This window comes from Halichoeres trimaculatus, unplaced genomic scaffold (assembly GCF_033239565.1).
Source record: "Halichoeres trimaculatus isolate MK-OKI-2021-1 unplaced genomic scaffold, fHalTri1.1 fHalTri1_scaffold_17, whole genome shotgun sequence".
Classification (NCBI taxonomy): domain Eukaryota; kingdom Metazoa; phylum Chordata; class Actinopteri; order Labriformes; family Labridae; genus Halichoeres; species Halichoeres trimaculatus.
In genome coordinates this window covers 18,587,889-18,611,239 of record NW_027437195.1, presented here as the reverse complement: position 1 = coordinate 18,611,239, position 23,351 = coordinate 18,587,889, and the positions used below count along the sequence as shown (strand labels likewise).

At 38.6% G+C, this 23,351-nt stretch overlaps 1 long non-coding RNA gene across 3 annotated transcripts; it reads right to left on the bottom strand.

Moving 5' to 3' along the window:
- Window positions 1–37: 37 nt before the first annotated feature.
- LOC141806816 (uncharacterized) lies at window positions 38–23,138 on the bottom strand. 3 transcript variants are annotated; one of them, XR_012599790.1, is made up of 6 exons: window positions 22,987–23,138; window positions 22,604–22,785; window positions 10,876–10,942; window positions 3,652–3,706; window positions 2,296–2,373; window positions 38–1,386 (listed from the first exon to the last, which is right to left on the bottom strand). It is a non-coding gene; the product is annotated as an uncharacterized LOC141806816 (long non-coding RNA). The 3 variants fall into 3 exon arrangements; XR_012599789.1 differs by lacking the exon at window positions 3,652–3,706 and having other exon boundaries at window positions 39–1,386; window positions 22,987–23,135; XR_012599791.1 differs by lacking the exons at window positions 2,296–2,373; window positions 3,652–3,706 and having other exon boundaries at window positions 39–1,386; window positions 22,987–23,134.
- Between the last annotated feature and the right edge of the window lie 213 nt (window positions 23,139–23,351).

The following is a 23,351-nucleotide window of genomic DNA, read 5'->3' as shown; positions in this document are numbered from 1 at the left end:
GGAATGTATTGAATAAAATGTGAATCACTTTAACTATATTATGGTGTAGAATTATTTCCATCTGTTCATCTTCTTTTGTGTGAAATAATCTTCTTTAAAGCATTTAACAGTGTCTGTTTTCTGAAAGAGCTACAGTTCACAGTATCCTTCATTTTAATGCGGTGACTACAATTGTATGTTGTTAAATATGAGATTAAAAGGTTCTGAACATGTGTCAGTCATTTTTTTTGGTAATGTATTATTTTTGAAAGGTTTGAAAATTCTGGGCAGTGAGAGTAAAATATAAAAAAAAATATTTCAAACAAAAATTGTATTTGGGCTGAGTTTATATTTAGTTGTTACATTAGCTTTATTATTCCTGAATATTGCCAAAGACTACAACAGAGGAATTTGGACTGACAGAAGTCAAAGCTGAGATGAACATTTTAATGGAGTGAAAACATGAAAAATATGATGAAAATTATCCGAGACCTCTGCAGACAAGACGCAGAACTCTGTGGGTGGGCAGCTCTGTGCTACATATCCTCTCAGTCATCACCCTCCACTGTAGACTGCGTCAGCCAGTGACACTTCCAAGCCACAATAGCAAGGTGGGCCTTTGCACAAATGCTCAAACTGCATTCAGTGTACGTGGTGAGCCGTCAGCTCCTGTCTGTCGTGTTGTGAAATTTTAATGAGAAACACAATGATTTTTATTTTTGTTTTTGTTGTTGTTGTCTGGCTCAGGTGTATTTCAGTAGCTTGGCACACATAAAGTATAAAAAGAAAGAAACACTTGTTTGAGTTTGAGCTGTGTAGACTTCAAAATAAAATACATATTTCCAGATTTCAAAATACAAACAAATTAAAAATACGAGCAAAATGTCAATAATATCCTGGTCATCCTATTTAGCTACTATTTTAAATTTCCAGGTGCCAAAGTGTAAGCTAAATGTGTACCACATATAAAGAAGTACAAAAAGTTTTAAACTCAAAATGAGGTGAAACTCCCTTTCTGGGCTTCTTCATGGGAAATGGTGAAGAAAGAACATTAACTGTGTCTCCAGCTCAGAGAGCAGATCTGTGTGCCTCGCTAGCTGAGACAGACAAAAGGTAAGTGTCAGAGTGATCGAGGAAGTGCTCGTCTTCTCTTCCTGCTGTCAGTGACACAAAAATGAAGAGGATGTTTCTGCGTACACCCGGGCTATCCATTACTGAGTTAACAAGGTCTCAGCGACTCTTTAAGTGAAATCCAGGGCTGTTCGTCTGTCCGTCATATGGAGGAAAAACAAATAAACACACACACGAAGCCGTCAAGGTTTCACTCGGGGGCCAAAGAATGCTCAGTCTTTGTCCATTAAAAACACGACACTGTACGCATAGACCATGGTGCCATCTTGGGTCCACCTGCAAATGCAAACAGAGAAATTCTTAGAGGAAGTCTTACATTTGCCCCACAGGAAAGTTAGTGTCAGCCAGGCGGACTGTCTGACCCAATGAAAACAGGTTGAGAAAAGAGCCGTGGATCACCACTGCTGCTCAGTAACACTCTGGGCTTACAGCAAGAAGAACAATTCAACTTCTTAACTAAGTTAAGGAAAAAAATGAGTAGTTCAAAACACCCCTGGTTTGGTAAGGATTTTTTTCATTGAAGGAAAAAGATCAGTTTCTTGAAACATCTAAATAAATGTGTGCATGCGTAGGCAACACAGGAATTGAAATTAAGAAATCTAATCTTTTTTCACAGCTGCTCCTAAAGCCCTCATGAAGTGTTCTTTTCTTTTATTAAAAAGACCAAAAGTAATGTTTATTTTGTTTAGTCAGATTTTTTTTTTTTAACGTTTCAAGTCAAGGGATTAAATGCACACTGCTTTTATGGCCTGTATTAGTTATTCTGCAACTAAAGTTCTGGATTTGTTAACGGCACTATCAGAGAAGAGTAGGAAGATTTTTTGTCAAGAAACACCGGCTAGGCAGGGCTAAAGCCACACAAGACTGTTTTGTCCACAAACAAAACAGAGCCACAATTGTCACAAATTGAAAGTGTCACAAAGAAGCTTTAAAAATGAGTTCTGACTATTTTTCCAAATTTTCTACAATCTACAATTTAAAAAAAATCAAAACTCTGGTGGTTGTCTCAGTGATACAGTCAGATAGGGTCCTGTTGACCGCCTGCCAAAGTGTCATTGTTTAAGACACTGTGGTGACTACACTGAAGGTGTAAACATGTAACTTACTATGTAAAAGTGCTTTGAGTGGCCTAGAGTCTGATGAAAGCACACAAGTTATAATTAACACGTTATTAGGGTATTTTACCTTTTATCATTTCTGGGTACAGAGTTCATAAGATGTTTCCAAAAATGAATGTGGTGTCAGTGACTGGATGAAAATCAGCTAGAAAAAGTAAATATCAAATGTTGAGGAACAGCAGGTTAAATACATTTTACTTAACATGTCATAAAACACAATGGGTGCAATTTAAAAAAAAACTGTTTATCCTGCATTGTAGCATAGAGGAGGACCCATTTAGGTAGGGTGTATACTTCTATGTCCGATCAACGCCCTAGATTTGCTTGGCCCACTTACACAGAGGTGGAGGCATGTAGCTGATGTGCACCTCCTCCCAATTGTAACTAAGTGCAGAAACTGTTGAAGCCCCGTGATCCCTACTGAGGGGTATCGTGTTTCCCATAGTTCCTGTTATTGCGTACATCAGCCACACATTTCATCTCCTTCAATGTCTTCTCTCTATTCCTCCATGTAATAGTCAATGGTTAACAACATGTATCAGCTGCTATAAAATGTTATATCCTGGAAAAAGCTGTGAGAAAGCAAACAGAAACGTAGCCATCTCATGACCATAGAGACAACACTGCCCTCATGCATTCTGCTGGACTATTACTAATCTGGCGTAGAACGATGTTGGGCCTACAACAGCTTTAGCTATTACATGTCAATGCATAAGTGTGAACCAGGCTTTAGACTGGGCTCTCTTAACTATGACAGTATCGTATTTTTTGCACTACAAGGCGCTTCGGAATATAGGGCGCACCTTCAATGACTGGCCTATTTGAAAACTGTTTTCATATATAGGGTGCACCGCATTATAAGGCGCATAGAATAGAAGCTACAGTAGTGGCTGGGGTTGCGTTATGCATCCACTAGATGAAGCTGGGCTGAAGGGAATGTCAACAAAACAGTCAATAAGTCAGTCAAACTCAGGCTACATCCGCACGGAGCTGCACATTTTCCTATCCAACTATTTTCTGTGCCGTTTTCAAAAAAAGTGCGCCGTTTCTGCCGTCCACAAAAGCCGTTTCCAGAGATCAGTTCAAATGCCAGACCTTTGGGGGGGTGCTGCATTGCTCTAACAATAAACAAGAGAAGAAGCTCGGGCCAGCCTGTGAGCTAATGTTAGCACTTAGCAGAATTCCTCTTTACAGGTTCTTACTGCTTACCGCTGTTACTCCGACGACGCCCCCTGACTACAGTAGCCATGATCAGTCAATATCAATCCATATATAAGGCACATCGGATTATAAGGCGCACTGTTGGCTTTTGAGAAAACTGAAGGCTTTTAGGTGCGCCTTATGGTGCGGAAAATACGGTACACAGACTGGACAGTGTACATTCATTTCTGTATATCGAGAGACATCAGACCAAAAAACTCACCTTCATAGATGATGAGATCTTGCACTGATGCAGCCAAGAAATGCATAGAAGTAGCCTAGTAGAAAGAGAACTGATATCGCACTTTTTCCAGAAACCAAAACATGCATTCATCTCACCTATATAGGGTATAAGGTGAGAACCATACTTATTCTTCCTTTTACTTGGACTGAATTTCTTAGAAAAATTAACGCTTCGACAAAAACCAGCATGATAAGAACAAGCCATAATGACATAAACTATGACAGAGAATATTTCATTTGATGTGCATTTTCATTTTACACTATGACCAATGTTCCAGCACTCGTCAGAGGTGAGGTTTGGGATCTATACCACAGTCGATCAACAGGGGGAGCTCTTAATCTTTTGGCCTGGGAAACAGTAAACACATTTAGCATCCGTTTTGATACAGAATCCATGCTCTTGACCAAGACTGCAAAAGAATCACAACAAACACAGATAACTACAGTTAAAAGTAGTTATAGATACATTTCAAACACATTCACACAACTTGCAAACCCAAACCCAGGTTTTCACATTCTGAAACAGTACTATTTTCTTTTGACAGCTTAGATACTTAACCTTTAAAAACTTTTTTATACCAGACAATTTGGCTTCCACCTGAAGTCATTGTAAATAATACAGATTAGATTTTGGGTAAGGGTTTTCTCCCCTTTTGGTTCGAAACACTGGTATATATAAGTAATCCACTATGAGATCTTGCTTCATAGTCTGAAATATTCCAAGACAAGAGACCAGTCATGTAAAAAGGGAGTTAACCAACGAGCGCCCCATAAATAAACAGAAGACTGTGCTGCTTTTTTCCGTGACCCAACTAGGACCAGCCTATGATGTGACACACAAGTCACAAAGGTTAGTTTAAAACCTGAGATCTGTGCTTAGCATAGAGATTTGATGTTTTGTCTTTGAAATAATGCATTAGTTCTTGATGAGATGAGTAGTAGTCTTGGAACAATCAGAGCTTTTAGAAATAAGTTTTCTGCCTGGGCAGTGTGTCATTCTGCATTTCTAAATACAAAATGCAGTCTCCAAAAACACAAAGGCAAAGCCCTATTTTGTGTTTGTCTTCTGTGTCCATGTGAGAACATTTTGAGTTTCTTAGGTTCTCCCCACATCCATCCATCCTCTCAGCCCAAGCAGCATAGCAGTTGTCTCTACTTTCATCACATGCAGCTAACGGGTCAGTCAGGAGAATCTAGTTTCTCTATTCGGTGTTGATAGGAGGAATAAAGGAAGATTGATTCCCTCAGACTCGTCATTGCAGGTGTTTGCCTTTATGACCAGCTCCTCTACAAGCAGTTTCCCATTACACTCTGGTGAGGAGGAGGAGGAGGACCTTCAGGTCTTGTTCTTTCCACAATGCTCTGAGGAGTGGGTAATTTTGGAAGCTAAATTTCAGGGGGGAGGGCAAATCAGTTTTTATTCAAAGCAGACCCGACTCACAAAGAGATTCACCGCACTGTGGTTGGACTTCAAACCAACTGGTTACTTGTCTTTTTAAGTTCAGACTGCTGCAAATCTCCTTTCCCTCTGAACACAGCTGGAAAAAAGAAGCAGACTGTTGTTGATTTTGTTTCCATCTATGAGGGAGGCTCTTGCATTAATGGCACGCATATTTTTGGAGGAGCAGCTGATCTGCAATTTGTAGCAAAGTTCTTGCCTTGGTCTGCAGCTAATTCACATATTTAGACTTTTATTTGATTTTCACTTGTCAGAAACCTTCCTGTGCTGAACTATTTCCAGTAATTTCACTTGCAAGTGATTGATGCAAAGTTTTCTTAGAAGTGAAGCCTTTAGATCAAACTGGGAAGATTAGGTTAGATTTCATCATTAGAGCTAATCCACCAACAATGCCAGGGCTCTGAATAAAGCCAGGGTATATGGGTGTGTTTGCTCTGACTTGGGGTAAATATTAGTTTGTCCAGATAATGCTATGGCTGCTGAGGGTTTCCACAATGCTTAAGTTACACCAGTGTCTGCTCTTTTCCTTCACAGGAATTGTTTCCCCGCTCTTTCTTCTTCTTGAAAGCCAAACATCAGTAGCAGTCTCAAGTGGCTGAAAGTTCGAGTTGATAATCCGGTCTGTCACTCAGAGCCACAGTAAGATTAATGACAGGGGAACTCCTGTCTGGCAAACATCCCATTCAATCAAAACAGATAACTTGGTTTGAGAAATAGTTCTCAGAGAAATGAAGTGAAAATGCTACCATACACATGCATAAACACACACACACACGCACACACAAAAAGAATAAAAACAACATTTACTTGTCATTACATGCACTAAAAATATGCAGTAAATCTGGATGTTGGTCTTGTAGTTGTTATGAAGTTCAATTTGCAGAAGGAAGAAGTCATAAAAATGAAAATGTATTTGAATGCCAAAATGTATGAAACACCTTGAATAAATTAAGTGTGGAGAGCATTTATTTGAGCGATTTCCCCTTTTGAAAAGATTAGTGTTGGAATAAAATCTCAGAGGGAGAAGGGAGCCCTCTACTGCCAAGTCAAGCCACCGTGCAGCTTCTCTGTCTCACTGCCTGCAGAAATGAACCAGGAAGTGTTTGCTGCTTCATCAGGTAAGTGCACAAATTGCTAAGATTAGAGATTTATAGAAGAGTAATTTTGAATCAAAACCAAAAAGATGTAGAACTGACGGACGGATGAAACATTCAGACTCCCATTGCTGTGTCCCTAAATTCCAAATGACCCCTTTTCTAACTTGAGCATGCAACCACTCAACCATGAAAGTAACCGAGAAAGATGAGATACAGCAAAACCACGCATGAGTCGCTGTGTGAACGAATCTCACAGATTTCAAGCTGCAAGATAGGCGGACTACTCAGTCATGGAAAATACAGGGTGTAGATATGAAATTCACAGAGATAATAGCAGCTTCATGCAAGGCTGTGTCCAAAGGGAGCTGAGCATAACTAATTCTTTCTGCTCTGCTTTGATCTCTTGTTGCATCTGCGAGGTTTATTTGTTATGGGACATTGGGCAATTCTGTATCTGAATGCAAACTCATTATCCCTTTCTTTCAGTCTTATATCACCTGCTACCTGTGACAGTGTTGGAAGTTTTCTTAATTGTGAAGGAACATGTAGAAAAATGTCAACCAAAGTCAATCTCAGATGCTTCTCAATGATATCTCCTCGATGACTGCCCCTGAAAAACTCCACTCTCGCCTCAGACCTGCCGATAACCATCTTTAATGAATAGCTGTGTGCTTCAAGGAGTGCTGGCTGATAGAGATCATTTCAGGAACGGTGGGGTTCAGGTCTCAATAACAATCAGAGAATTCCATCTTAACCATTTGGATGTCCTCCATAATGCCACACACTCTGAGATTGCTCTTGCAATGGACCTACACCAAAATAAAACTTGGCACCAGTGACGCATTCTTGCCCAACTCCACAACTCCAAGTCTGAACACCCTGGCTCCCCGTGAACTCCAGGAACTGTCTCCCGATGTGAATGCTGACTCTTTGTTGGTGCTTTCTGATCTCGGGAGGAGATACAGGCACAGCTAACTGCTGTATAAAAGGTGGGATAGAGAGGCTGGCGACTGGAGGCACAAGCACAGCTCCCTGTGAGTGCGTCTGAAAGGCCCAAATTGAGCCATTTCCACAATCTCCAGGGACAGACCTTATCGACTCTGAGATCCAGAGTAGACTGTGTATAATTTGCAAAATACTATGCTGATACTGCAAATGAGGTTTAATAGCTGCCGAGTCCAAGTTAAGCTTCATAATATAGGTTTGTGGTCTTTGATAACAAGTAGCAGAGACATTTTCTTCAAGAAAAAAAAAAAAGGAGAAGGCATCAGTCAGCGGGTGTCTGCTTTCATACTTAACTGATATTTGTGGGATTGCTCATCCTGTCCTGACAAAGTAATTACATATGAACAACACAAGCAAACCATCTGTGCTTTCTTCTTCCCTCAGGGTGGTTGAGAACTATAATTAGTCAGGTCTCATTTTGACAGGCTGTCAGTCCAAGTGCTGTGTTTTGTAATACCCGAGGCTCCGTTTGCTAATTTCTAACCCGGCCTCACCCTGTAAAGCCCTGTAAAGCGTGTAATGAATTGACAGAAAATGACTTGTTACTGTAATCTTTGCTGATGCTGTCATCACATCAATCAATCATGCTGAGCAAAGCTACCACAAGCTACTGTAATTTTTTTTAAGTGAAAACATGATACCTGGTTTAAATACAATAACAATTACTTTGCAGTAATGTTCTCTGAGCATTTTATGTTTTTTGAATTTTAGAAAATTAAAATGTGAGACAAATTATTTTATGCAGTCTTGAAAGAAACTTTTAAACTGTCAAAACCTTATTTACAATTTAAAAAAATGATAATTTCAAAAGTTGATTTGGTTGGTTTGTTTCAAGCAATTCATTTGTTTTGCAACAATCTAAGTTTACTGTTGAGGGCGATAATGAGGCTGACTAGTCCACGCCTCTGCGGATTAGGTTGTGTGTCTGGAGCAAGCCGAGACTCTTGTCCAATTAAGGCTAGTTGTAGAAGCAGCAGAAAATGCATACTCATTCAACCTTTGCAAAAAAGCAAAAATTTGTAACAAGAAATAAACATTCAGTCTTGTTTCGCTACATGTCCTACCCTTTGCTTCCCACATTTCATATTTCTGCTGTCTTTGCAATAAAGGCAAAAATATAACAAAGAAATATTATTTCTGCATTGTGATTGTAACAGCTGACTTGATTAAGGGGAAGGTACATCGAAGCTATTAGAAAGGAGGCTATGAGCCCATCTAACCCTTCACATCTTTGCCTGGAGTTAGGTTGTTCTTGGAATGGAAGGCGGCGTCAACATTTTCAATATGGCTGATACAAGCTTCAAATCTGATAAATATTAACACTAGAACATTCACATGTTCAACTTGCTGATGGTTGGAAAAATGCCAATTTTAGGCAGAAAAGATTTTAGCATGGTTATTTTCTTATTTTAGCACGATAACATGTCAAGCAAGCAAACACATAGTCATAAAAGTTAGAAGCTAAAAAGGGTGAGACAAGAGCTTGAAACAAAGCAGAGTAGCAGGTATGGACTGTACATTGGGCCACCAGGACATTTTTCGTTGATTCAAGGGTCATTTTCGGCCAGCCATGGGCAGTCAGTGTAAACAGTAAGAATGAGGGGTCACTGGCCCAAGACAGACTAAAGCCACGTTTCTACCAAGTGGTTCAGTTTGGCTCGTCTCTGTATGGAACGCATTTTGTGTCATTTCCAAGGTACAAAAGTACCTCAGACATTCTGCATTAATGTCTGACTAACCCTGTTCAAATCTTAGGTAGTAAAAACTGTAACTGAGCAATTTACCCCTATGGCTCCAACAATGGCTATGATTTTTCTCTTTCTAGATTTCTGATAACATTAGCCTAGCAGCATTTGCAAAGCTGTAAACTCAGATACACAACACTGCTGTGTACTTAAAGCTGAAAGTCTTTTTAAGGCCATACTGCAGGTTGAACTTTTTTGTAAATCAACACTTAACATCACCTGAAAATAGCAGTAGAATAAGTTAATAAGTCAATCATCAAGTCCATTTTTTCGGACTCAGTGAGTGAGCTTTTGTGCTTGGATTTGTTTTGTGCAGCTGACAAGATGGGAAATTATTTCTGCATCGGTCACAAAAACACAGTCGTCTGTGGTGCCCATTTTTTAACAGGAAGAGGCTCATACAGGCTCATAATTATAACCCTGAGGACCATCACATGGACAGGAATAAAGATTTTATTCCTCTTCACTGACAGCAGTGACAGTCAGATCCATATTTATTAATATTAACAGAGGTAGAAGCACTGGGTCTCTGTATTGTGATGTCACTTTCAAATGCTGGTTTTAAGTTATTCTCCTATCAATTTCTTAACAGTTATCTTTAACCTGCAACATTCCCTTTAAAGTATTGTCAGCCAGGGTTTCTACAATCAACCGCCAAAATCAAAATGATAAAAGTTCCATCACCTCACTGTTTTTATCATATGGTTTTCTGAGCAGCACTCATAGCTGTGTGAACTACCAATATACACATAGTCTGTCAGGAAAATCAAATTGATCCAGTAGTTGTTGTTTTATTTTATATTTCAACAGATAATGATTATTTTTGTTTGGGGCAGACAATTAGAAAAAATAAAAGTTCAGTTAAGGGTACTTGTAACAACCTGTTACTGTAGTTGGTAGATAGGAAACAGCAAAATACAGTACAGGATATACAGGTTACCTTTCTTTTACCCTTTAAGTTATTTGTCTCGACTTTTCTCTGATGTTCATTTAAATCTGTCTAATTTAAGTAAAGAGCTGATCAGGAGCAGGAGATGAGACCCCGCTGAGAGAAGATCTGGAGTGTGACAGGTGCCGACCTGCCTTTAACACTTTAAGAACAGTTCTTAACCTCCGGTTCATAGGGCTTAGATGGGTTAGTTGAACATTCTCTGATCCTATATGAACCTATTTTGTTCTATAAAATTAAAAAAGCGAGTCATAAAAGACCTTAAATATAAAAGAAACTCAAACAGAGCCCTTTCTAATCAAGTGAAAAATGGACAGCAGATACCATCAGCATTAGGCTATCCATTCAGGATGAAACACCTTGGGCTTCCATGAGACCGGAGATAGGCCTGAGCAAACACATTCCCATCTGCTAGTGAAAATGGATATGTTGTTGACCTGTCCAGCCACACAAAAGCCATTCCCAGCGCTCAGGTGAGTAACACTCCTCCAGCCTGAATCTCTTAACTAAATATTGTGAGTGTCCCCCTTTATATCCGAGAGTCTGTCTGTTTACCTTCAGATCCAGAGGATTAGAGGATCAACACTGCTTGCAGGTGAGGGAGGGGGGGACTTGAAGGTTGACAGAGAGATTTTTAAGAGAAGAGTCCCAGACCATTGTATATTTCATCTTCAGTTTTTTTGTCAAATATCAGCTAGCTTATCTGTTGAAATTGAATATTTTAATGTGTGTTTCCTGATACATTTTTTCCTGCCTGAATGTGTGTCAATTGTAATCAATGAGGAATTTGAAAAAAACATTTCCCATTTCAAGCTTAAATAGTAATAATATCCAACAGTTTGGCAAATATATGAACAATCTAAATAAAAAGTACCTTCTTTAAAGCTGCACCTTAACATTAGTCATTCAGCATTCCTGCTATGAGTTGGATTTGCGAGTGTAGTCTTACCATGCTGGCCTGTACTTCAGTGCTGTGCAGTAAACCAGACGGGGGTGATGATCCTCCTCTGTGGCTGCTGCAATGGAGCATGAGCCAAAATGAGAATTAGCGTAAACTTCAACATGTCAGCACATACTCAAACCATTTATTTTCCACTGGTATTTTGTGGATGTGGCTAAAACTATGGTTGATGATTTTCAAAAAGACTTGTGCACATCCCCACAAGCTTGTACTTCATCTGTTAAACTGTTTTTGGAAGAGAGAAAGATAGATTTTAGATCTCAGATATTTTTGCATTCCTTTCTTAACTATGTGACGCAAACTATGAAACCTCATCTTTAAGTTCTACACTTACGCCTATCATTGTCTTATTTTTCTATCTTTTTGAGGCCAATCAGCAACATTGTGTAGTGATTCAAAGGAATCTTATGTTTGTGCATTAATTAAAAGCTCTGCTAAAAAAATGCCACCCAGGTATCATGCATTTTACCCTCATTTCAGCAGTATTCTCTTCCTCAGTCGATGCAAAGTGCCAAAATGTGCTTTCTCTAATCGGAGAAAATCTGAAAAGGCTGTGGTCCAAGTGATTGTGCAGGGTTTGTCCTACATGAGGGCACATTGACTGTGTGCAGTGGAGTGAGGTATCTCAATCTAGGAGACATCCACATGGGTGGCAAAGGAGGAAAATAGAAATGGTATCCACACTCGCTTTTTTGCACACTGAAAGGGAAACAAACTATGAGTGTCATGTCAGAGGTAAAAACTGTCTGTACTCAGCATTTGACACATTTGTTTCTCTGATTCCTTTTTGATTGATTCAATGAGCAAACCTTTTATTTCATCTCAATGCGATTCTATTTTTGCTCACTTTCATTTGGCTCCTAAACTGTACAGCTGCTGACAATGAGGTGTCACAAATTAAAAATCCTGAGTGCATAATCACCACTTAAAAGTTTTAAGTGTTAAGTAAGTGTCCTCTCTGTTATAATTTGATTAGTGATTGCTTTTTGTCTGAAACTCATCCAGATTTTAAACCATTTGTGTTAGCTTAGTCATTAAATAAATGAAATACAAAAAGTAGAACTTTCCCTCTGTTGTGTTGCATGACGACAAAACAACCAACCACAGTGCTTCTATCTGCTGTGAAAAACTGAGCGGTCAGTGTTGTCCCGTAAAATTTTTTCCTGTACTCTTGCGGTGAAGCCTTTTTTCCAAGGACTTTTCTCTTAATCCGCTTCAGCTGCCTTCATTCAGAGCTGGTAAAAGACGGCCCATCACTGACTCTGTTGGCGAAATTGTGGGACTGGTTTTCATAATACATAAATATCTGTTAAGAGTCTGGGTATGATCCACTTCTATGAAATGATGAGTAACATTTCCTTATTTTTCGCTCTAGTCCCATGCTGCATTGTGAGAAGTTGTTGCCACGGATGCCAGTTTCATTACAGTTTGGGACCAAAGGATAGTGAGTGTGCAGAGAAGTCTCTGTGAGGAAAAAAAAACACTATATCCAGTTTCACAATAGAAATTTTCCACTGCTTTTCAAAATAAAAACCAGGCCGTGCAATCTAATCCCTTTCTTTTAATAAAACAAACATTTATGTTGTTTACAACAAATACAAATGAAGTGTTGTGTGATTTGTAAAGGGACGTTAGAAAGAGATGAAATTTCATCCTCAAGAAATCTTTCATGTGAATTATATAGCTTTTCTTTTGAAAAAGAAAACAGACAGTTAAAGATCTGGATACTGCATAAAAAATGGGATGACTATATACTATATCTGTAGCTAGAGCAGTGCAATGATATTTGACGAATAAGGGGTGGTATGATGTCAATATCAGAAATATGCTTCAACCTTGTTAAAAAAACATGTTAGATGTTTGTTCAAATGTATATTTTGCATTTCTGTTGGGGTCATAGTATTTTATATGACATTTCTATTAGAGATCTAGGGATGCACCGATCTGATCTTGTTATCGGGTATCAGTAAGAAAGCATCGGTCCAAACTTGACGCTAAGGCTAAACTATGATTTAGTCTACAAGATATAAAATTTTACAATCAAACAGTCATTTCTGTAAATTCTGACGCATTTTTTTAACCAAACTGCTGTTTAACATTTAGAAACTTAGTCTAAATAAATATGAACTTCAGTAATTCCATATGTACTCATTTTTGTCTTTTACTCAAAACATTACGAGTCTCATCCTACAGTAGAGCATACAGGTTATTATCCAACACTGGTATTGGAACAGGATTGGTGTTGGTCGATACCCAAAACCAAGGTTTTGGAATTGGGACTAGAAAAGCTGGATCGGTGCATCCCTTATTTCTACCATTTTTAATCAATTAAAAAATCAGTCCTATTAAATTGTTAAATTGTTTACAACAAAAGCATAAAATAAGTTATTTGTTATAAAATATATTGTCTCAAAGTATATTTCGATTTTCACAATTTCACAATTTTTGCAACTTATAGTTTGCTTTTATTACACCAGACAACATGAAAAAGTTAAATGGTGATAATGCCTAAAGACTTTATCAGGAGCCATATTTTCCCATATAATGCAAATCACATGGGTCAGAGAGAAACATTTCATCCTCTGCTGGAGAAAAGCGATAACTTCTTTCTAATCCAGTTTACAAAAAAAGACTGAGATGAAGAATTTGAATTTCAAAAAGTAAATTGATTTTTTGACAAAGAATCCAGATTTTGATATTGTCAAACAAAATATCCTGTCATCGATTTTGATTTTTTCTCCCACCCCTACTTAATAATACAGGTTTTGTTGTACTAAGCAACTCAGTCTGCCGTGGATGTCAATATTTTCTCTCCATTTTAGGGTCAGTTGGTTGAAAATCATTTTAAATTTCAATTTTACAGTTTACTATAGACTGCTAAAATCATAATGTCATAGTAACATTTTTGTCTACATCAGATTTTTTATGAGAAACAGTTACACCAACTGACCACGTCTTTCATCTATTTATTTTGAACTTGAAAGACAGATGCTTTTGTTTTCAATGGAAAACGTTAGCAATTTTTGGCTGACGTGTCATTCACTAAATGTCAACTATTCACTTTTTTTCCCTACTCAAAATTAGTAACAGGCGTGGCTTTTATCCATTTGATAATTTGGACCAATTTATTCTACTAGGCACCATTCGTTTTCTGTGCTCTCTCTTCAGGATGGGAACTGCAGAGGGCCGGGTACAAGACTGCTGGGTATTCTACCAGATGGATACTCGGTATGAATCAGAGCTAAGTTTCAGCCAAGGCCCGAATGTGTGTGTTGGACTGCACATTGCATTTCTGGAGACCACACAGGTTCCATAAGTATGTCTAAATCTCTCTGCTGCCCTCTATCTTTGTCTGAACATGTCCTACTGGGATCAGGGTCACAAGTTCAATATCAGCAGGGAACCTGTGCTGACACCAACACATGCTGCTCAGTTGATAATTATCCTTCAACAACTCTTGTAACCATGTTAAAACTATAATTCTCTGCATTTTTGAACTTATCAAAAAAATTGTCAGCTGAGTGCAAATGTAACACTAGCTTAAGTTTTGATGTTTAAGGATGCTCAGCTTAGTTGTATGCGGGTTGAAGTCTTGCCATCTTCAATTTGACATTACACACCGCTGTAATCAATCAGTTCAGACAGATGTTGAATTTTTTTTTTTTTTTTAAATCACTTTTCTATTTTAGTTAATTTAAGTTAAAAGGATCTTCATAAATGCCAAACCCACCGTCCCTCATATCACCTTAATGGTGTTTAGCAAAAAAGAGGAAAAAAACTCAACAGCGTGTGAAACAGCTCCTGTCCAGGGATTGCTCACCAACAACAATGATCCCCTGTCTGTCGTATTCTTGCAGAAACATACAGACAAACAGATGATTTCATTACCTGTGGCGTTTAGTGTCCCGGCAGAGAGGGAGAGGGGTGAAGGCACATGTGATCTCATACAGTGCTAAAGCCCTGTCGTTAGAAATGAGTTTGTCATACCACCATGGTTGGCCATAAATGACCTCACCAGACGTGCTGCTGTAATAAACTAAACTAATAAGAATGTACAGGAAGAAAAACACCGCCCGCAGAGAGCATGGCTACTAGGAAGCAAAAGCTGGCTGCTAAAACATAAATCTTGCACTGATAAATCTCAATGGAGGCTTGTCACTTGACGTGTAGAGTTGAAGTGTAAGGCAGGAGCAGGTATGTGGACACACATCTTGGACACTTGATGTCATGGAGGGAAAGGCTCGTCTGAAAGAGACTTCCATATGTACTTGTACCCTCTGTGGCCCTTTAACCTAGAACAGATGTCATCAATAAATACCCCTGACCCGTGGAGGCTTTCCAGCATGTGATCGAGGCCTCTTTTTTTTGACAAGCTTGTCTAGCTGGCCAACACCTGACCAAACTGCAAAGTTTACAATATAGATGTGCAAAGCTCCTTTCATATCACCAAGGGCTTAGGTGTTTGAGAAAGAGTAATGCTTTAAAAACTGATTAGGCAGCTTAGCTAACACACACTGCTGGCTCCCAGGGGAGCAGCGTGAGAGCTGCTACAATCTGCTTCCTGTTACAAGGTCTGCAAGGAAGTTATGACCTCTTGCCTTGCTGTCCTAATCTTTCCACATTCATTTGCAAGTGCAAACTTCCTTGTTATTTTGCTTTAATAAAACATGTTTCAAGGTTTGCATCTCAAAGGTGTCTAAGTGTTCAAATCTGGTATCGAAGACCTGGTTTGTATAAAACTACAGATTAATGCATACTAACTTATTTGGCTGTGTGCAGATTAACTTTTGTGTCTGTCGTGAGAATGCTGTTGTAACCGTAAATTAGTTGCTTTACTTTGATATGCCTGCAAATAAAGCTACCAATATGATCAATAAAAGCAGTCTTAGCTTGAACTGCTTTGGGAACTACCATAGACTGTATAATATAGAGGGTATGCACATGATGTCATAACAAGTGGAAGTTGCTGCAGTTACGCCCACTGAGTGGCGTCTAAACTCTAAAACAAAATCAAAAAATGGGGAAGAGCTGTTGTGCGACTGATTGAACAAACATGTTTGAAAAGCATTCAGAGCTATCTTTTGACGAGCTACTAAAAGAAAAAGAGAAGAGGAGCTGATGGATCACTGTAATTTTCAGAAACAATCCAGCCAATTAAAGCTGGATTTGTAGTTCCCATTTTCTGTCAGTTAACTTTAATTTATGCTGTATTATTATATTAACTCATTCCTTAAATTGCGAAATCTCTAAATGTTAGCATTTTTCATTCATCATATTTTCCATAACTGAAACATTTTTGTCTTTGTGTGATTATGAACCTTGTGCTCAACAAGATTTGTCAACTAACTTAAACTAACGTAAATTCGAATCACACAGAGGCTTTTCTAGCGTTGAGGCTTTACATTGTTTTCTTGGCGTTGAAATAAGGTACAAATAAATATCAAGATATGATTTCTGGCCACATGTTGATGTTCATGGACTCCTGGTTCTTTGGTAGCTTCAACAAATCAATGTCCTCAATTTCATGTCATATTTCACATTTTCCCTGGTCTTGCCGTGTTTATTGCCGCTCTCCACAATGCTAAGTGGGGTTTGTTTTGCCACTCAGTCCGGCTGAAGTGGGTGTGTACTAGAGGGGAAGTGATGTAAAAGCATACCCTCTATGTGGACGCAGTCTCAGTGACGTCACTGTCTGTTCCTAGTACAGAGTAATGAAGCCAATCATTGACAGAGGCCATACTGAAAATGCTGACTTCAGAGGTGGGCTTTGAGCCTGCTTACTTACAGCTATAGGGTGCTAGATTTGTCAGTCATTTGAGGTAGACTCCAATTGGACAAACTTGTGATCTTAATATCCTCTGAATTGTTGGTTTAGAAAAAATTCAGCACATGCACAGAGTGAACCAGGCTTTAAATAGTTTTTTTTTGCCATAGAAGACAATTTTTTAGGAGGGGGACTTGGCGTCAAGGGGCTACACTTTAAAATTGATCATCACACTCAGAGCTAAATTGCATCAAATGGTAATCAGAGAGTTCTGAGATTGTTTCATATCGCACTGACTGTTGTTCTGTTCATGTCTGTTCTGTAAAAATGCAAAATCAGTTTTGTTTGTTTGGTTTTTAAGCTCAGTTAAAGGAAGTGACTGAAACATTCAAGTTATTCATCACACAGTCAAAGTTAAGTCCTTAGTGGACAAAGGACTGTGAGTCTCTCTGAGCTGTATCTGATACCCATCACAAATGGTGCATTTCAAAGGACACAAACTTCCACATGAAGTGACTTCCACTACTTTTGCAAGGGCTCTCTGTCTCTCTCTGATGTTAAAGACATGTTCACATGCTATCATACAGGGCCTCAGTCGAATAAGGTAGGATAATCTATTCAATATGTAAAATGTTTAGTTTGTACAGGGACCTCGAACAAACTGAACCAATATTTACAGAGAACTGCAGCCAAATATTCTGCCTTTTTCCCAGACATCACTGCTCCCTCATTCATCTTCTACTCTCATGAGTTTTATGTCGACAAGGCCTGAAGCCTTAAGGAGACTGTCACTTTTTTTTCTGAGTTATTTTTAAGTATTTCTCTTGTTGTTTTAAACAGAACTTTGTTTCCAGAGTTATTAGCTCTTGTAGAGTTCCACTTTTTGCAAGAATGCTATTGAACTTATTTTGCCACTGGTTCTACAGCTATTTCCCTGCTTATGCATCAAGGTTAAGAAAATACAGAGGTTTTTATTGTTAATAGACAAGCCCAAATATTCTGGCAGAGATCACAATGGCATGCACTCATGTCAAACCATATCAGGATACTATGAATAAATTCAAAAAGTCTTGAGCCTTACTTTGCACATTTGTCTTATAAACATCCATTTCTAATGTATAAGACAAACTTTTTGCTAACAGGATAATTACAGAAGTATGATCAAACAGTGAGGAGTTTTACAGAATGACTGCCACTGGAGGTTCACATTCAGTACCTGTACGTGTTGTTAAAAACTGCCAGGAAGATCAACTTTACAGTGTAAAGGTAATTTTTAAAGCGTTCAGGTTTAAAGTTCAGCCACAGAACCATTACACATTATGATGCCACCACAGTTCAGTCAAATGGTCAGTCCAATGAAGACGCCTGACACATTTTGCCCTTAAGAGTGTTGCATGCTAAGGGAGTAAACCTTGGTGGTCCATTGTTGGTCACTATTAAAGCTGCATTATTTTTCTTCCTCGTGACCCTTAGAAATGTCTACAACACCAAGATGCCCTTAGAAATAGCAGCTGTGTGTAGTTACATAACAGGAAACAGCTGTCAGAGGCAATCCCACTGTCTGGCTGTTTAGTCCCGAGTCTGGACTCCTGTACAGGTTGTCCTGTTTGTTTTGAGAACATGTTGGTTCTTTTAGAAGCGCCCTGGAGTCAATGGACTGGACAAAGACAAGGGTTCACAGAGATGCTGCGTGTCTGGGTGACAGATTGTAGTAGGGCTTGCTTCATAAGTTTTCCTTGCTGCAACTAAGAAGAAATGACATCGTTACTATTACTGTTAGATTAAACATGGTAACTGCTGATTCCTAAAACCTGCAAACAATCAAGAGAGGATGATACGATCTAAATCCAGGTTTAAATGTTTATAATAAGGGCCCTCTTGATATTTTTGAGAGGTGACTTATGTGTCAGTCTGGCAGAGGACTAACGGACAACTCTGGAGTTGTAAGCAAATATCTCTTTGCTTCTTAAATAGGCGATTGCACATAGAAACCCAAAACAAGGGTGGTTGCTAAGACTGGTAAATAAATATGCTATTCTAGCAATTAGATTCTATTACGATTTTTGGGGTGCTGATTTGATTTAAATTGTGATTCTTTGAGGTTTACGATTTCTAGTTTGCTTTTTAAACACCATGTGAAAAAGTTAAATGATGATGATAATGTCTACTGACTAGCAGGAGACATATTTTCCCATAAAATGCACATCACGTAAGTCAGAGAGAAACATTTCACCCTCTGCTGGAGAAAAGTGGGAACTTTTTTCCAATCCAGTTTATAAACAAAGACTGAAATGAAGAATTTAAAAAAAAAACATTTTTTGACAAAGAATCACAATTCTGACATTGTCAAACAAAAAAATTCTGGTATGACGTATAAAAAATTTTTTCTCACCCCTATATTTTGATATGTTAAAAAAGATCTTCAAAAAAATACACCATAACATCCTTAAAAATTAAAGTTGCAGCTCCGGTATCTTAAAATTGTTAAACTGCTGTAGGTGGATGGGTGTCATCGCCACACCTTCATCCAGGCAGCTAGTTTTAAAAATGAATGGGCAACCTTTACTGTCAGATGTTCTTGATTAAACTTTGTGTCCCTATAGTCATAATCCAAGCCAAAGGCATTTGCAAAGAAATGTATAACTACAAGCAAAATTTGGACAGAGCCTTAGTGTTGAGCATACTCTGACAACAAAATGTTGTTTTAAAAACAAACACCTGGCTGGTGTTTTGGAATTTCCTTTGATATATTTTTTGACCTTGGGTTTAACTATCATGAAGACTATCTGTGTGTTTGGCACTTGCACCAGTACCATCGTGGGAGTAGTCTCGAGACATCCATGATGTGTGATGGAGAATTCCTAATGAGAGCTGAAAATCAAACAGTTGTGTAATTGGACACTGTACTGTACACAGTAAAGATCCTCTGACTGGTTTTCCACTGAAAAGCTTCAGCACCTGATCAAAAGTTTGCTGAAGGTCATAAAAATTCCTCACCTTCAGTTAAATTTATGGCAGTACTCATTAGTTGAAATAAAACAGATTAATGAAAGTGCAATTAAATGTGACCTATAGGTTTAATAATGAAGTCTACTTAAACATGTCTTTCCATTCTCCCCAGCCATCCTGGAGTTCACATAAAACCCTATGTTAGCGAAGGTGAACATTGGAAACAGTGGTGAAGGAGACTGCTGAGAACATTTTAACTGGTCTGGGTTCTGTTTACAATCCTTCAGTACAGCAGCTGAGTAAAATCTACATCAACCATGCATTTTTAAACCACTAATACTTCTGCATATTAAATAAAGGATACTTTTTGTATTGTGCACAACAGTTGTTGTTTGATGTAAAGTAGCAGAGTTGAGTCCTCTCTGTAAAGTCCTGAGGCCTTAAGTGTCAGTGTGAGATTTTTCTGTTGATCTAGAGTGTTAGTCCACATCACGCTGTCCCTCAGGGATGGGGTATTAGTTCAGAGAAAAGGAAGCCACTACCTCATTATGCTGCTAATTTTAGGCTCCAGGAAAAGATGTTTGGAAACTCTTGGCCCAGATTCCGTGCTGCTGGAGTGGTACCCACTCGGCTCTCCATTCCCATGGGTGAAGCAGGGGTGATTTTGGTACTTGAGCAAGCTCAAAGAAACAATTTACAACATATACAGTGGAACTTCAAAAGTGTCTTATCGGAGTCAGGCATCAAACATGAATGATTCCATATGAAATAGCAACTTTCTGTTTACCATAATTAGGGGAATATTTTTCCATTAGGAAAGTAAAAATAAATTAACATGGCTTTGGTTGTGAGGCTGACATGTAGCACGCACGTTTCTTTTATTCTTCATAGTTTGAAGTCCGTGTGATGCAGGGAAAACAATACCTTAGAAATAATGTAAGTGAGGTTTTGAGTTTCCCTGTTTAAAAATGTGTTAATGTTGGAGTACAGGAAATATTTAACGATTGTTTTAAGTTAAAAAGAAAGTTGAAAGTAGCCTGCTTCACATACAAAAAAACATTATCATTCACATGAACTCTGGTTTCTGCCCACCTAGTTTATTCTTGACATAAAAAGTTATATTATTACAATAATTCTGAGATAAAACTATTCTTTCCCCCTATGTTTTGGTCACTTCCAGCTTCCTATCTCCTGGGCTATTACAGGCTCCACTCTGTTCATCAGCCAGTCACTAACAGGTACCTCACACTGTCTGTAAACAGCTGCCAGATGCAGCAGATACAACGACCAATATGCCAAAGATAGAAAGGTGTGCTGAAGTGAGTGGGACAGCAGAAACAAACTACAGCTTAATCACAGAGAGTGGCCTCTTTCACCTTCCATCTGCACGTCAACTGGAATTTCATTTTCTCATCTGTAAAATCCCATGTTGTTTTACTCAGTCATCTATTTATAGAGTGTAACAGGCGGATAAAAACTTGAAAAGCATGTTGAATGGTAGAACTCTCTTAAATCCTGGTGTCAGCTCTGTGTTGACCATAAACCTGGCAGGAGCTTTGGGAAGGGATAGGGGGTAAACCCGACAAACTCATATGAAACATGATGGTAGATTAATTGCAGGTGAAACCAATGACACTTGGCTACAAAGGAATTGTTCCCAAAAAGCAGAGCTGACCATGAAAGATGTGGCGCCAGGTCTTCAATAAAAGTCTGTCAGTAGTTAAGACTTCTTTAGTAAAATTGATTAAGTTTATACACTGAGATTTTACAGGTGAGTGAGTAACGTGGAGTACTGGATAAAACAACATTTCCAGGAAATCAAAAATAGAGATGGATTGTGGCTGAGCAGAGGACTGCTCCTATGAAACTTCAGGCAGTTTAGTAAAAATAACAGGTATCAGCAAGCTGACAAGCATCTAAAAAAATGTACCACAACGTTATTATCTGTGGGAAATCATTGGAATAACCTATTTCAGAAAACAAGCAATTAAGACCCAAAGTATAAATACACAACTTGGCCTGATCTGGTACTTTCCTGGAATGATGAAAAGAAAAATGTTTGTTGTTCAGCAGAATTATCCATTTACAGCACTGTACATCATTGTGTGTCCCTGCCCAGTCACATCAGACCACCCACCCACTCAGTGTTGAAACACACTCAAGAAACAGTCATTAAACTGTTTCCTCAGGTCACTTGAATCAGACTTGTTAAAGCACTGGTGGAATTGCTGCTAGACGTCTAACAAGCTCCAGCCCCATGATGCAAACTGTGATTGATGATATTTGTTTTCTTTACTAAAAATGACTGAGTTATCACTTTGCCATCTTATTGTCGAGCTGTATTGTTCAGTCTTCCTACTTGTATGTGTAACCCAGGTCCCATTTAGCTATGTTATATTTATCCTGAGTGTGTGGTACTATGGGCCAGGGCCTGAGTTCATTGTTGAACTTAAATATGCAATATTACACTTTACTTTACCTCTTTTGAGTTTTACCAGTACTTGATTTAAACGGTCTCAATACAATTTAATAAGGACACCACACAACGGTACTTTAAATGCAATAATCTTGTGACAGGTACCTATTTACAAAAATGAAATAATAAAACCAGGCAACTTTTTCCTTCAGAAATAAAATATTCAAAAAAAACTTCAAAAAGTTGTAAAACCAAGTGAAACACCGGGTTTTTCTTTAGTTGTAAAACGTTCCTAGAGTTTTAAAATTTGTTTACCTTTATGGTCAGAAAAAGGAAATACCCTTTTATGTTTTTTAATTAACACCAAATCTGAAATAATCGCCCCTTAAATGCATTTAAAACTAAAAATTACCCTATTTTGCATGATTAGTACTTTCAATAACACACACTCCTTGAGTTATAAACTGAACACTGTTGCAGGCCTGATTCGAAGCCGGAGTGCGTTGAGGCCTAAAAACTTGAATGGCCGCCTCACTCTGATACCAGCAGAGAGCAAAGAAGCAGGTGCAAGCTCAGTTAGTACTCACGAATCCCAAATGAGTTGTTCGGTGGAGGTTGGTAATCACAGGGGGGCAATGGCAGTCACAGCAGCAATGACAGTCGCCGTTGAGCTGGTAGCGTAACGGCGCACAGGACTCACATGACGAATACAGCATCAGAGTCCATCCGACTGGGAACGCCGGGGAAAATCACTCTGTCTCTTTCCCTCCTTTAAACATAAGCCACAAAATCAAACGCTAGGTGAATTAATGTAAAGTCCGTTAACTAGGAAGCGTGCTACCGTAACAGTACGATATCGAGGCACATTCAGATGGTATGCTACGGTAACTAGCAGGTTGCTAACTAACATTTCAAATCATGTCTATCACTATAACGGGACGTTATAGCACAGAACAAAAGGCTTATTTACCTTTGAAGTAACAACCATGTTATTTTCAGGACAATGTTTGATCGACCTTGCAGATAAAACCTGAAATACTTTCAGAAACACACAGCTCGTCTCTCCTGTCTCAGCATAAACGGTACGTCTGCTCGCGCACACCTAACACTACCCTGATCTGCGTCACTTGTTCCGCCCCTTTTTGAGGGAATGACTCTGATTTGCTATTCAACTTACGAAAACCCCAATAAAATCACAGACACGGATTGATTGACATTAAACTTGTAACAAGTTCGGCTGCACCGCAGCTATCACGATTTAAGATCAGATAATCTCCTGTTTTCCTAAATAACGGCTTTTAAAAGTACAGATAAACATTTAACATTTTATATCTT